Raw genomic sequence first — 16,548 nt, 5'->3', positions numbered from 1 at the left:
CTTCTTATTCAATCTCCTCAACATGTGCTCGGCTAGAAGAAGCATGTGCTCGACTCGAAGACGGACGAGCGGAAGAGGCCCGTGGCCGGCTGGAAGACGGACGAGCGGAAGACTGCACATCCATCGTGTACTGCGCATGTGCCCTCACATCGGTGAACGAAACACCGTGGCAAGAAAGTAAAGCCGCTAGTGTGCAGCACCGATTGGCGACCTTCTGCGCAAGGAAAAGATAATGACATGTTAATATGCTTACAAAGGTACGACAAAACAAAGGTTAACAAGGCATCAAACCTGCAGAGTAGTTCTAACAAGTCCGTCCGTTTGTGGACATGGGGCACGGCCAAGGACCACGTTACTCTCGTTGATACATCTCCATAGCTCCGTGCCCTGGATAAAACACATGTGACATACCACCCACGAATAAATGACACTTGTTTATATTTTAAAGGAGGGACGTACCACTCGGTCATGGAGAGGACCATAGTAAAGATGCGCTCCAACTGTCTCCCTAATTGAATTGTTGAATGCAGCATCAGTAGCCTCACTCGGCAGTAAGTCCAAGCAATCAGAATGAGTCCAGGCAGCCTTATGGATAACTCTGTACTCTGTACGCATCCACTCCAAATGCCTTAAGTATGCCGCCTCGTCAGTGTCGGGTGTTTGATCATTTTCAACTCGATGTTGCCTCTGAGCATTCCACATGTCCACCCAAGTCATGTGGTGCTCCTCCCAATTGATGACAGTCTTATTGCTTTGCCGGTTTGTCCTTCAAAGCATTAGAATACTACATCAGTTTCATTTTTTCATGTTAGACATTGATCAACAGGAGAAACACGTGATACAAAATACTCACTTATGTAGCTTCACACTTGTCTCGACGTAATCCGACGGGGTGCGTTGTTGTACCCCGAACTGCTTTGAAACACGATGAGGAAGATGCCACTCCACCGCATAAAAGCATATCATCGGTCACCGCACACGCCAAAGATGCTGGTCACGAAGGCACATGTTGCTCACAGGGAACTGCCTAAGTACCGTGTACGGCCTCCAATTAACCTACATAACAACAAGTCACTCAACCATCCATGAAAAAAATCAGCAAATTTGATAAAGCATTTACCTGTTCGTAAGTTAGCATGTCAAGCTCGCTTATGTATGCCTTATACCGCCCCATAGCCGGGATACTCGTCCATTGGACATTAGCCCATGTGTTGCGATAGTGCGGTACCGCTCCTCATCCCCGTCAAACGGGTACTTCCAGGGTTCTTCTGGAGCAAGGCTGAAGTTCCGGCCAACAGGGATACGCTCCCACATCCAAACCTGTAGGGCCCAGATGGAACCTCCAAGACTGTACGTCGGCTTACTCCTCATACATGCTCCATCCAATTATAGAATAATAAAATTAAAATGCATCATATCCCATTGAATAAAATGAAAATGCATGATATTAAGCCATACCTGACGGTACAAGAAGGCTAGTGCCGCCGAACCCCAACTCCACTTAACATCCCAGTCACGAAGAGGATCCAAGAACATCCATGAGGCTGTGTCCCCAGTGCCATCCGGAAACACCGCTTGGGTCAAAAGATTCCAGAGATAAGCTCTCGCGAACCTCTCCACAACAAACAGACTAGCATCCTTTGGGCATCTGCGAAAATGTCTCTGTATCCAAGAGAACAACACACCGGATGGCCTAGGACCCTTCCTAGTTTCATCAGTCCATGGCTCGGGTTCAACACCAACCAATGTTGCAACCCGTTGTCGCCACCCATTTGACCTAACCTTCCTTGTAAGAGCCCTGCCCTCGACAGGAAGCTCGGTGATCATAGCAATATCCTCCAAGGTTATGCTCATCTCACCAAGAGGAAGGTGAAAAGAGTGCGTCTCCGGCCTCCAACGATCCGTAAGTGCGGTTAGGGCCGTGGCGTTCAACCATGGTGATGTGCCTTTAAAGTTGAGCACAAATTGAAGAAGATCCATTCTTCTAAAATAAGGCTCGTAACGAGGGTCATATAAAAGAGTTTCATTCAGGTTGTGCCCCCTCAAACGAAGTAGTGGAGGAACCTAAACAAACAAACGCACAATTTGTTAATTGACTCAATTTGTCAAAATATAAAAATCATGGAGTATATAAAAATAATCATCAACACCATCATAATTACCTCTCCTCTTTCAACTAGCACCGCACGATGCTTCTGCTCGTAGTACTCATCAAGACCCGGATATTTATCCGGCTGAAACATCCTACATAATATGAACAAAATTCTTACGGGCCTCTTCGAATAATATGAACTAAACCTAGGCATAAACCTAATGCGAATAATATGAACAAAACCTAGGTTATACCTATAGCCACCAAAAACTACACCTAGACACACCATAAACTACACCTATTAACAATCACATAATAAATTTTACTTCAAAACATACGTACACCTAGTGCAAGAAAAAGCTACACACATACAAAGTCATTGCAAAAACTAATTGGAGGGATTGGAGGAGCTTACCGGCCTCTTCGATTTGCCCCAAAGAACCAACAAAACGGTTGGGGGAGGAGGGAGATCGAAGGGGGGGATCTGGAGGAGGAGGGAGAGCTTTTTCGTGGAGAGGAAGAAGGAAAGAACATGAGGTGGACGAAGGGGCGCGCGCTGGGCAGTTACATAGCCCCCCAGAAACGCGAGCGCCCTTGGCGTTTCAGAGCCCCTGCAACGCCAGCCTCTTTGGCGTTTCTGTTAAGGTCTGCAACGTCCAGTAGGCTGGCGTTGCACATGAGGCCTGCAACGTCCAGTAGACTGGCGTTTCCCATAAGGCCTGCAACGCCACGATTTCTGGCGTTTCCAAAAGGGTCAGATCGTGAAAAACTTTGAAATCGAGTTCATTGTGTGAATTTTTTTTCGTCTCATGGGTCAAAACAGTGAAAAAACCAGCCCTCTACTACATCCACGGTCAAAGGTGAGTTCCGGGTGTTTTTGGCCTCCATGATTGTTTCGCCGACGCGTCCTCTCGTCATCAACGACGATGAATGGTGATGGGGTAGAGTAGATCACGAGGGAGCAGGAGCAAATCGGTGATGGAAATCAAGAGCAGGGAAATGCAAAGGGCAACGCTCTGCGCTGGCGTGCCGGCGCAGCCGTTTCGGCCGGTCAACGCCCCAGCGTAGGATACATGCATATATAACCGTCCGATCCAGAAAAAAAAGAAAAAAATATCTCCTCCTCGCTCTCACCGCCTTCCGCTAGCTTGCTCGTCGGCGTGCTTGCCAGCATGCTCGTCGGAGCCGCTCGTCGGCGTGCAAGCCAGCATGCTCGTCGGAACAACTCTCTGGAGCTGCTCGTCGGCGCGCTTGTCAGAGCCGCTTGCCGGAGCTGCTCGTTGGCTTGCTCGTCAGCTTGTTCGCCGGAGCCTCCACTCGTCCTTGCCGGAGCCGCTCGTCGGCGCGCTCGCCAGCGTGCTCGTCGGAGCCTCTCGTCGGTACTTGTGTTATTGTCAAGCTCGTGGCTTGTAGGAGAGGCTGCGGCGGTCAAATCTTTTTCCCCTGGTCGTCGCTCGTTGAAGCTTTTTACACATATGGTTGAAGCTTTTTCTAGAACGGTTGTAACTTTTCTGATTGTGGAGTGTATGGTTGTAGCTTTCTCTTCCAATGGTTGGAACTTTTTTCCTCTACGGTCGAAGCTTTTCTGTAAAGGGTTGCAACTATTATCTTTTAGCAGCGCTCGATTAATGCGCTCTCTATTGTTTTAGTTGCAGCTTTTTCCATCAACGGTTGAAGCATTTTAGGTCAACGGTTGCAGCATCCCGCCATGGCAATGACCGTTTGTAGCTTTTTATATGTATGGTTGCAGCTTTATTCATCAACGGTTGTAGCATTTTATGTCAACGGTTGCAGGATTGCGGGTCGGGATCTGCGGGGGCGCATCTCGCGGTCGAACTGGCAGGACATGGTCGTGGACATGAAGCTTTTTCAAACCAACAGTCGAAGCTTTTTCAATAGTTGAAGCGTTTTCTCATGGATTAAAACTTTTCATTCCATGCTCTCGAAGCTTTTTCAATGGCCAGGAGAAGAGCTGGAGGAGGAAGAAGAGCGGTTGGTGGATGGATAAGACACTGGATATGTGGCTAGGAAAGAGTCTGCTGCAATGGGCTGGATGGGTGAACGAGGGCCACTAGATTGAAAGTAAATCCCACGCCCCGCGCGCCACCGGCGCAAGGCTCGGCCGGCACGCCGGGTATAAACAATTCTCAAATGCAAATCACATGGCCAAGCAAAACAGTGAGGGGCATAGATGCCCACACAACATTTTTATGCTCATTTTTTTGCTGACTTGCTCATTTCTTCCCTATTTTTAATGGTGGGGGGGGCACGAGGATGGCTAGCTACTAGCATCCATGTCATTTTTTCAAAAGGGAGGCAAAAGCTTTGTATCATCTCATTAATAAAGAAGAAGTTTAAAACATAGCGATGAGGTCCATTAGGGAAACTCCAACGGATCGATCCAAACGGACGGCGATTTTGTCTGCTTTTTGTCCGTTTGGGTCGGTCCAGCGGACACAAATGTTCGCTTCAGCGTTTTGATCAGCGCATGCACCCATCGCTGGTCCGACCCATTTTTGTGGCGTGCGATTTTTTTTATAAAACATGCATAATTAAAAATTAAAAGCCGGTCACGAAGGCCGGCGAGAGTCCACGCGTTACATTATAAATGAAAAAAAACCTAGGCGTCCTCGACGGCAGCGGCGAGGTCGGGCTACGCCGGAGCGGGGGCGGGCTGTGCCGAAGCGGGTAGTGCTGGTGTCGGCAGTGGCGCAGCACGGCCGCGGTTGTTCGCCACACGCAGCGCCATCTTAGCATGGAGGTAGGAGGCCTCCTCCGGGAGCAGCGCGCGGGGGTAGACGACGAGGGTGTTCTGTGCGAAGCCGGGCGTAGCACGGGCATGCTCGTGCGCCTGGCGCATCACCCTCTTAGCCTGCAGGTAGGCGACCTCCTCTGGGAGCATCGCGCGGGCATAGACGACGAGGTTGTCGCCGTTGTCCATGGCTGTTGGGTCGTCGACGAGGAAACAGAGGGGTGGCGAGATGGGGACGGGGACGGGGGGGGGGGGGGGAGAGGGTTCTGGAAGCAGGTGGCTGAACCCCACCACACACTCGGATTAAAAAAGGCCGACCACGGTCGCTGACGTGTGGGTCCGAGGAGTGCGAACACCGAGGACGCGCACGCGTTCGCTTCGTGTCCGCGCTGACACATTTCAGTCCCAAATTTTGGCTGAACATGGGTCGACGCTGGCCTGAAGCGGACGCGTATTAGAAATGGGTCGACGCGTTGAGTCATCACTTTTGTCCGCGTGGACCCAAACGGACGGCGGCGGACGAAATAGGTCGCGCCGTTGGAGTTTTCCTTACACCTCCACAAATGGCCGACAACGAAAGAACTACTCTTGCAGCATGATCGAACCCAAATTCCTTGCCACGACGAGTGCCCCAGTCCTCGCCTCATTTTTTTATCAAGGTAACCACCCCAAGAAGACATGGACGCCGTGCTCTGGAAAATCTCCGCGTTCTTTTTTCAAAATCTCTCACATCACCAGCATGAGTAGAGAAAAAGTCGTCGCCTTGCGTCTATGCTCCTTGTGTAGCAGAGTCCGCTCCGACCACTCTTCAAAGGAATGCATCCGAGGCCTGATATCGATCTCCAGCTCATACATACCAAGCGAGAGCTTGATATCACGTCAAATCCTAATGGAGTACCTACGCTTAAATAGCAAGTGAAACGCGAACTCATTCTCTCGATTGCACAGTTGACAGAGGCCATAGTTTGGCCACCCTCTCTTTTGAAGCCCACCTGCCGTCTACACTCTATTCTTGATTATGAGTCATGCAAAAAAATTGCATTTTGGGGGCGTCCAATTGCTCCACACCATGGGTCTCATGCTAGTGGCGACCTGACCCGCAAAAAGAGCCTTGTAGGTAGAGGAGGCCGAATAGACTGCCGAAGCCGTGAATTTCGAAGAGATGTCAACCGGTGCTTCTTTCGTGAGATGGACCTGCTGAATTTCCCCCAGAGGACGTGGAACTGTTGAAGCTAGAAGACGTTCAGGCAATTGGAGATGTTGATTCTTTGGATCCAAGTGTGATCCTGCAGCGCGTCATGGACCGTGGCCCCTTTTTGCGCGGAAAGCTAAAAAACGGCCGGCACAATATCTTTCGGTTTCACACCATGTAAAAGGTGATACGAATTCCTTGGGTTCTGAAGCAACTCAATAGTATGTAGGGCAGCAATTTCGTCGTCAAAAGCCCAATGAAAACATTAGAGCCGCCTAAGCCTCAAATATCTAGCCTCCTTGCCTGCGCACAACAAAGCCAGCTTATTGGGGGTGAACGAAATCGCTTCTCTATCATAGTTGTCCCCCGTGTGTTTGCCAAGAGCCTACTCGACTAAGCCAGATATGCTAAAGTCTCTCACAACACCCCTAAGAATTAGGTACGGAGTCACCAACCAACACACACATCGTCATCTAACCCAACGGCAAAATCTAAAACATTCTAATACACTAAGTCGCCCAACACCAAAATCACACAACAGAATCACTTAAGCCCCTAAATGTAGTCGCTTGGACGTCACAACAAAGTCTCTTAACCACCCGGGGGGGGGGGGGGAGGGGGGCTAAGTCACCCTACCCAACAATATCAATGGCCACCATGCGCATGCTGAGAGCCTACTTGACCAGGCAAAACACTCTGAAGTCGCTCACAACACCCCTAAAATCAGGGCATGGAGTCGCCTACCAACCCACATATGAGGGCCACATCGAAAGGCAAATCTTGGACATCCCAATACACTAAGCCCTCCAAAGCCCCAACCATCGAAAATGAGCCGCCTGAGACCTTAAGCGCAGTGGCCTTGATCGGACAACAAAGTCGGTTAAGCATGGCAATTAACTCGACAACCCTTTAAATATTGCCTAAGCCGTCAAAACCAACTCGCCCCTTGGGATGCTAGGTCGCCTAACACGTCAGCCTACTCGCCTACCAGACAGACCTTTTGAAAACTACCTAAGCTGGCCAAACCAATTTGCCCATTCTAGGGTGCTAGGTCGCCTAATGCGTTCGTCAAATCGCCTACACACCACACCCTTTGAAGATCGCCCAAGCCGGCAGACCAGCTCGCCTACCCCCTGCGTGCTAGGTCTCCTAACGCGTCGGCCTACTCGCCTACACACACCACACCCTTTGAAAATCGCCTAAGCCGGCAAACCAACTCGCCCACCCCCGGGTGCTAGGTCAATTAACGCGTTGGCCTATTCGCCTACCACGCCACATCATTTGAAAATCACCTAAGCCGGCAAACAAACTCGCCCATCCCTGGGTGCTAGGTCGCCTAACACATCGTCCTACTCGCCTACACAACTGTACAAACCCCTTGAAAATTGCCTAAGCCCATCAAAACAAACTCGCCCACCCCCGGATGTTTGGTCGCCTAACGCATCGACCTACTCGCCTACACACGCCCACCCTTTGAAAGTCGCCTAAGACCGTCAAACCAGGTCGCCCACCCCCGGGGTGCTAGGTTGCCTAACCCATTGCCCTACTCGCCTACATAACCCTATAAACCCCATGAAAATCGTCTAAGCCCGTCAAAACCAACTCGCCCACGACCTACTCGCATACACACGCCATACCCATTGAAAATCACCTAAGACCGTCAAACCAACTCGCTCACCCCCGGGGTGCTAGGTCGCCTAATGTGTCGACCTACTCGCCTACACAACCCACATCCTTTAAAAAATGACCTAAACCGGCCAATCCAACTCGCCCACCCTGGGATGCTAGGTTGCCCAACGCGTTAGCCTACTCGCCTACAAAGCCCCACAAAACCCTTTGAAAATGGCCTAAGCCGACCAATCAAATACGGCCACTGCGGATGTGCCAGGTCGACTAACTAAATCTTCCTAACGCGAGGTGGGAGACTAATATTCGAGGGCGTTGGTTGGCGACTAGGATGGGCCTCCATCACAATTATCGAAGTCATCATGAAGTTTATTGAGATCAAGCTCAGCCATTTGCACATTTTAAAAGATAGATGAGAAGAATTTGTGTGAGCGACACAATGAAATGAAACAACGAAAACATCTCTTTTTCGCTTTTTTACTACTAGTCAGCTTGGCATATCATGTTCACTACTAGTTGGCAGAAAAATGGCACGCAAGAATTTGACATTATTGCTACTTGTAGTACTGGCTCATACTTTTTCTCTAGTTTTTGTTTTGTAAGCAACTTGTCTTGTCATTTTCATCTCCCCATTTTTTTAATCAGGGTGGTAGGCAAGCTTTTTCTCTATGTTTAGGCATATTGAGCAATCATATACAGTCTTATCACAACCAGATTTTTCCTCTTCTTTTCTGTTGCAGAGGCAAGATGCAAGACAATAGGCAAGATAATTCAAGAACGCTCCATTTCTTCTGTATCATCCGGATTCAACATGGGGAAGGGGAGGCAACTACACGTGAAGACTAGCAGTATCACACCGAAGGTACAAAGGGATAGTCCTAGTAGCTCAAGAGCCAAACAGGAATCAAGCTTTTCTTTTTTGTTTTTTCCCAAGGATTATAGTAGGGATAATAATAGTTGGAGAGTACTTTTACCTTGATGTTTTTGTCGGGAGGAAATTGCCTAGTTTCTTGAATTTTCTTGCCGACGCTTGCTTCACAATATTGCCTGATCAGCAACAAAGAGTTGTATGGCAAAATTTGTGGCTTTCTTCAGGATTTGGTGTTTTTTTTGAGTTTTCTATCTGCAAGTAACCCCCGGCTAGACCATGGCAGTGGCAGCTTTTGTTCTTTCTTTTGACGGTACGTTGGCTACGTATAAGGGTGGGATTTTTCGCTTTCTGACACATGAGGGACCGTACGTGGGGCAACTATCAAAAAAGTACGGCTGTCAGATCCTACCGTATCACACGTGCTATGTAGCATCGTGCTTTTATCTGTCTGTTGCCTTATGAGATTTGTGAGTTTTTTGTCCTGGGACAAAGAGTTGCAGGCCAGTTGGCTTGTTTGTGCTATATAATATTCCACCTGTGTTGTGTTCTTACAAGACAATAGTTTTCCCCTAATCCATGGCGGGCAACGGCGGCTTGAAGAAACAGGGGTCAGTGTGTGATGATGGGTTGAAAAGAGATGCGTGTTTTCTTGATGCGAGCAGGCAGATCTGTGTGGGGGGCATATGTTGTTTTGCTTGCAAACGACGCAGGTGTTGAGGACGGAACGAACCTGGAAACGGCTGTTTCTTTTTTTGCAGGACATGGTAACACTAGGAAGGAGGCAAACTTCCTCTTTTTAGCTGGTGTGGGAGACCCCACGCGATTTCTTACCAAAACCGGTCGGCTATGTATACGTGCGTTTATAGAACTAATTGTATGCGTGCGTATACGAACACTTAGGTTTGTACCCTGTTTAAAAAACTGTCCACTGCGAAAGACCTTGAGGTACCGTTCATTAATTGTCATAATTTGGTTTCGTCTGTTTTCATACGATTATCAGATTCTTTTTTTTTTTTGCCGGGGAACCTGAGTGGGATATCAAAGCCGTAGTATGACAAACAGCTTAAATTCAATTCTAGCGACCTCAAATTTTACCCCGTTCAGACTTCCTCCAGAAAAAAAGAAGAAGCAGTACAACTCCACCCGATCAAGAAAAATATGATCAACTGATGTGAACTGCTATAATACCCCAAAGCGGAAATAATTTATCATCGTAGCCATCCAGGTTTATTCTGAGCATACGACCAACTGTCAACAATCTATCAGTCAGTACGTCCATTGTCGTGGCGCCGCGAGCGCAGGGCAGCCTTGGAACGCCACGGGGAATGCTTCCCTCTGCCGCTCCATCTCCTCCGCCATCACCCTCAGTTGCATCAGCTGCTCCTGCTGCTCCCGCATCGCAATAATGAGAGCCTCCTTTCTCAGCATCCGCGGCGGCTTCGCACCTGCATTGCACGTTTGTTCAGGCTGACGCCGCCGCCGTTGCCGGAAAAGCACACAACGCGACGATTAACAATTCTTACCGTTCCTGGGGCTGAGCGATGTGGATGATGCTCCGTTCTTCAGGTACGCCTCCGCGCGCGGAAGGAACACGCCGGTGCCGGTGCCGGTGCCACTGCCGTGGCGCCTCGCCGAAGGATGGCAATCCGCAAAGGCGGGAACTGGCACGGTCGGCTCAAACCTCGGAAGCCGCCGCGGCACGGCACCGTTATTCCAGGAGGGAGGCGGCGCGTGACGCCCAGCTCCATCTTGGCCACCACCGACGAGAGCCCTGCGCCCGCAGTCCATCCCATCACGGACACGGGGTCCCTGCTCATGGCGCACGTACGGAGGATGGGCATGGGCGCGCTTCTTTCTTCCGCCGTCGAGGCCGAGGATGCCAACGAGGTGCGCGGCGAGGTCCTCCACCAAAGCGGCGTGGTCGTCGCTGCGGCAGCTCAACGCGCACGAACGCGGGGCGATGCCCACGTCCGCCAAGATTTCCCGCGGCAGCAGCCGGTGGACGACGTCGTCCAGATCCGCCGCGTAGTAGTCGTCGGCCATTGTCATTGCCATTGCTCGTCGAGAGAGACCGCGAGAGGCGACGCGGTTGTAGTGGGGATGGGGAGGCGCACGGTGCATGGGGGAGTGGAGAGGCAGGCATTGGGCGTGAGCATTTTATACCGCGGACGACGACGACGAGTGGGGATTAATAGGGACGCGAGCGTGTGTTCCCACACATTTACCCATGCTTCTTTTCCCACGTTCGACGTGCCCTTCGTGTTTGCGATTTTTCGGGAGCTAGTTATTTGTCTCTGATTTTGCTAGTGATAAATGTGTCGAATTTGTGCCATGATCCGTACGTGCGCTGATATGTGTCTATTTTTACAAACTCGAAGTTTAGGAATGTAAAACGTGTTATCAACCAGCATTTTTTGCGAGGGTGTTATGAACGAGCATGTACTCCCTCCTTTCCGGTTTATAGGGCTCGTCTTAAAAATTTCAGATTTTCACTATATTAAGCTCATTTTGAGTCTAATTGAGTTAAACTACTTTGAGTCTCACGCCATATTTAATTCATAGAGTTTAGAGAAAGGAAATGAGTGACTATGCATGCATCGTTTTCTACATCCATCATGCAAGTCTAATAAGGGCATCTCCAATGATCGTATGATCATCGTTGGTAAAATTGCCATATAGATGGTTTTGATGAGATGGCACATAATAAAAGAAGAGAGAGAATGAAACCGTATGAACTTGAAGCAACGGTTCATGCACAAGCTCCGAGGCAAACATGGTTATTTCTTCAACATTTAATGGACCCACTTAGTTATTTTACATACGGTTAACATACACTCTATTGAAGAGCTTGTATGATGTGCTGTTGGTTGATGATGTGGACACTTATACCAACAATTGAACATACGGATTGTTGGAGATGCTCTAAGGAGGATGCTACATTTATTGCTTCGAAAATTGAATATGTGAGAAATATTTCATTGGCCAGTTACAATTCATCCACTCACAATTCACCTTGGTTGATGAGATTTTAGATTTGAGCCCTATAAATCGGAAAGGAGGGACTATGCGTTAACTGGTGATATTAAGGGTCATGGTTGTAGTGTGTAAAAAAGAGAGACCAAAATGCCGTAAATCTTAGTTACTTCTGATGTCTCTCAATTTGTGTTCCACAAAAGTTAAAATGATAGCCGGGACTGAGGGTACTCTATGGGAACTGTGTCCGGGAAGATCGGATCAAGCGTGGCAGAAGGTAGGCGACATCGGGTTCCCTTTGTGAGCCGTCGGCGCCGCTGCTGGTTCCCTCTCCCTCTGCCATCCGCTCCGGCGGCTGGAGGGAGGGGGAACCTCAGATCTGTGCGTCGACCGGGTTCTCAGTAGGGTTAGGTTTGAGGAATTCGCTGCCGAGGCCGTCATGGCGGCGTTGCGTCGGGATAAGTTTCCTCGGGCTCCGTTCGTGGTCATGCAGGGTTCTTTCCTTCGTTTAGGAGCTAGGCGGGTGGGGGATCCCTAGATCTCGTTGATATTGCAGGCTATGGTGTCTAGAGGTCGACCGACACTGGCCAGGTTGGTCCTCGAATGGGTGGCAGTTCTGTGGTGACACATATTCTTCTTCCTCGGCGTCGGTATGATTTCCTACTGCGTTTATTTCTGCTTTGCCCGGGCAGTTGGCCCGAGCATGGCGTCGGAACCGGACCCTAATTCTCTTCCATCTCAAAGGGACACATACATCGGTACTCAAAGCCATATATGGTGAAGGCTGGTGCATGATTGTTAGATTCATATGTGTGTTCTTGTCTTTTTGGCGCGAAAGCGAAGAAAAGGGGGAGTGACATGATGACGATTATATCATAGTTCAAGATGATGGCCTGCTTAGATATGGTTGCAGATGCTTGTGTTGCAGGGGTCTTCTCGCAAGGATTAGGGATGATGACACAGAGCTTCGATGATCTTCGTGTTTTACTCGTTGTTTTAGGTTGCTCTTTGTTATTCTAGTTATTTGTGCGCGTGTTAGGGTGTGCTTGTACGGATCGAGGACTTTGTATTATTTAGTGATTTGAATACAAGCTTACTTCCTAAAAAAGGTTAAAATGATACGTATTCAAAATGTTATATCAACATTGCGTTTTAGGTTTTGAAATCACGAAGGTTCATTCCTCCCATCCTCTCACTATAGCACTTCTTGTCCCAACAATTCAAAAATAATGACCCACTCCTCACCAAAATTTCAAGGAGATTGATGTCAGTTTTGATACCATTTTTAAGCAAACTAGATGTAGCTCATAGAATAAGAAGAGGTTGCTTTTAGGACAATGTCTATTGAAATGAATAACACCCTTATTGCATGTTATACCATCAAAGTTGTTCGTATGGGGTTGTTCGATATTGGGGACTTAGAAGCCCGGGTACAAGGCGGGCTATATGCTATATTCTATAAAAGATTTTGACCCATGTTAGGAGAGGAGGTCTTGCAAGCAATCAATACTTACACTATCCCATCTAGCTGGAATGATACTGTGATTGTGATGATCTCTAAGGTTAATTCCTCGCAAAAGGTAACCCAATTTAGGTTGATCAGTTTGTGCAATGTGGTATATAAAATAATTGCATAAATGGTGGCCCCTCGCTTGAAGGTTTTCCTACCTTATATTACTAGATGATGCCCCGCGCGTTGTTGCGGAGACATTGCTAAAAAATGGATAAATAATTGTTATAAAAAAATCTAAAACTAATGAAAAGCGGATGCAAGCTTGAAAACAATAAAATACAAAGCGTTTAAAAGACTGAAAATTATAGTTAAAATTCTAACAAAATATGGATGTTGAGCTCTAATTAAAAAACTACTTATGACTAATATGCGTGAATTGATGATGTGACACCATTGCATGCCTAGAATAATGCAGAAGATGTTATTTATGTCTTACATGCATACTTGCTTATGTGTCTTGGTTGCATGACTAGGAAAATTAGGTAGTGGGTTGTAGCTATTTAGAAGGAGAGGAGTAGCCTGATTCAGAATGCTTTGTGCTTGGTAGATTGATTACAATTTTTTTTGATTGTCTTACGAGTGCTTCCATACAATCAAGAACAAAATTGAAGGCAAAGAGGGTTTGTGTGCTATAAAACTCATTATGCACAAAGCTTATTTCTGAATTGGGTGGCCTTTTTTGAAGGAGATTATGCTGAGACTAGGTTACCATTAAAATTGGGTAAATTTTATTATGCAATGTGATACGTCTCCAACGTATCGTCAATTTTTATTGTTCTATGCTATTATGCAATCAATCTTGGATACTTTATATGCATTATTATGCTATTTTATATCATTTGTGGGTACTAACCTATTAACCCAGTGCCTAGTGCGAGTTCCTGTTTTTGCTCGTTTTTGACTTCTGCAAAAAATCAGTACCAAATAGAGTCCAAACATGATGAAACTTTTGGTCATTTTTTGTGGAAAGTTTTGGACCCACGAAGCTTAGGAAGGAGGCCAAGGGTGCCACACGAAGTGGCGATAAGACTGCTGGCGCACCTTGGGGGTAGGGCACGCCCAAGAGGCTTGTGGGCCCTCGCAAGTCCCCCTGAACTAATCTCACTCCTACAAATCCCAAAATATTCCGAAAACATTAGAGAGCCACCCGAAACACTTTATCCACCGCCGCAAGTATCCGTTCCACAGTGATCCCATTTGGAGACCTTTACCAGTGCCCTGACGGAGGGGGAATCGATCATGGAGGTCGTCTACTCTTTATTTGCTTGATTAAAAATATCAAAAATACAAAAATATTTATATTTGTTGGTTTACTTGTTTCACTTGTTAGTTTACTTGCTTTGTTGCTATATCTCAAGAAAATACCAAACCGTGTGACCTTGCAAATACTAATAATAACGATTTTATTAGTACTCCAATACCACCCGCCACTAGTGTGGATTCTTATGATATAAATTTTGTATTACCAAATCTTTGTACGAAAAAACAATTTGCTCGAAGTCCTAATGAGGATGCTGCTTCACATCTTAATACCTTCGTTGAATTATGTCATATGCAAAAGAAAAGGGATGTGGATAATGATGTGGTTAAGTTGAATTTATTTCCATTCTCACTAAGAATAAATCTAAAACTTGGTTTTCATCCTTGCCTCGTAATAGTGTTTGAACTTGGGATAAGAGTAAGGATGCTTGTATTACTATGTGTTTTCGTCCCGCTAAGCTTATTTCTCTTATAAATAAATTTATGAATTTTAAACATCACGAGGAAGAACATGTTACACAAGCATGGGAGTGAATGAAATAATGATTAGAAATTGTCCTACTCACGGCTTAAGTTTATAGATGATAATACAAAATTTCTATGCATGACTAAACTTTGTGTCGAGAATTCTCCTAGATTCTAATGCAGGTGGTACATTCATGGGAATTACATTGGGAGAATATATAAAACTTTTGAATAATATTACGACAAATTACTCTTAATGGCGTACCGAATGAGCTCCAATAGGTAAGAAGGTAAATTCTATCAAAGAAATCGCTACCTTGAGTGATAAAATGGATGCTCTTATGAATATGTTTGCTAATAATAATGCTCATATTGATCCTAGTGATGTGCCATTACCTACTTTGCTTGAGCACAATAATGATGCTTTTGATGTGAATTCTGTCTCAAGAAATAATTTCAACAACAATGCTTATAGAGGAAATTTCAATCCTAGACCTTACCCGGGTAATTCCTCTAATAATTATGGTTAGTACTATGATAATTCATCTAGCAATAATAATACAATACCCTCTAATGTTGAGAAGACCATTAATTTTTTCATTAGTTCTCCAAAGATTTTCAACACTATGGTAGTAGAAAAACTACATAAAGTTGTCGATACGGCTTGAAATATGTATATGACTGCTCATGATGTGGATACCCTTAAAAGTAAAAAATTTGCCACCTAAGCATAATATTAATGATTCCATTGAATCTATTGAAGTGTCTATTACTGAAAGTAAGGAGAGAACCACTAGGTTGATAGCTAAGCGACAATTCTTAAAAAGGCTTTTCCACCAGTTTTTTATCGTAATCATGATGAAGATATTAAAATGACTAGTGTTTCTCTATTTACTAATCTTAAACTCGATGAAAAAGGTACTAGATATTAATCAACTTTATCTAGAAGGCTTCCCTCTTATTTGGAGGGTGATGATCCTGATGATCAAAAATCAAAAAGTGGATTTGGAGAGGTCAAGACTTTACATAGTGATGTACCCACTACTTTGGATTAGAATGACTTTAATTATGAAAGTTGTTATTTGATTGGATGTTTTCCTTGTTACGATCCATTATTAGCTCACCTATTTCTTATGAACAAAATAAAGCTTTTATTAAACATATCGTAGAAGTTGCGATAAAATTTCCCGAGGAGAAACTTGAACTCGAGGTCTCAATACCTAGAAAACCGCATGATGAATGGGAGCCTACTATTAAAACTAAGCTTAAAGATTGTGAATGTAATTCTTTCATGTGACCTTGGTGCTAGTGTTTCTACTATGCCTAAATATCTATGTGATGTGCTAGGTCTCACTGATATAAATGAATGTTCCCTTAACTTGCATCTTGCAGATTCCACTATTAAGAAACCATTGGGTAGAATAAATGATATTCTTTCTTGGTAATAGAAATTATGTGCTTGTGGATATTATTGTGCTTGATATTGAGTACAATCTGTCTTGCCCTATAATACTTGGTAGACCTTTCCTACATACTATTGGCGCTATTATTTGTGGCACCCCGGCTTAGAGGAACCGGAACACCCCATATTCCAGCTTAGAGATCAAGTATTCTAGAATACGACACTGCTTAGCATAGGACAAATAAGATCTTTATTATAAATAATCAAGGTACACGTGTTCGGGTATTAGAAAGGATTACATCGGCACGACAACACTATGCCTGCTAAGGTAGCTCTATGCTAGCAGCAGAACAACTCGTAACACCGGAATAACTTCTAGCAGCGGAACAACGATGACGGTGA

Source organism: Hordeum vulgare, chromosome 4H, assembly GCF_904849725.1.
Source record: "Hordeum vulgare subsp. vulgare chromosome 4H, MorexV3_pseudomolecules_assembly, whole genome shotgun sequence".
Classification (NCBI taxonomy): domain Eukaryota; kingdom Viridiplantae; phylum Streptophyta; class Magnoliopsida; order Poales; family Poaceae; genus Hordeum; species Hordeum vulgare.
This window is presented reverse-complemented; position numbering follows the sequence as displayed.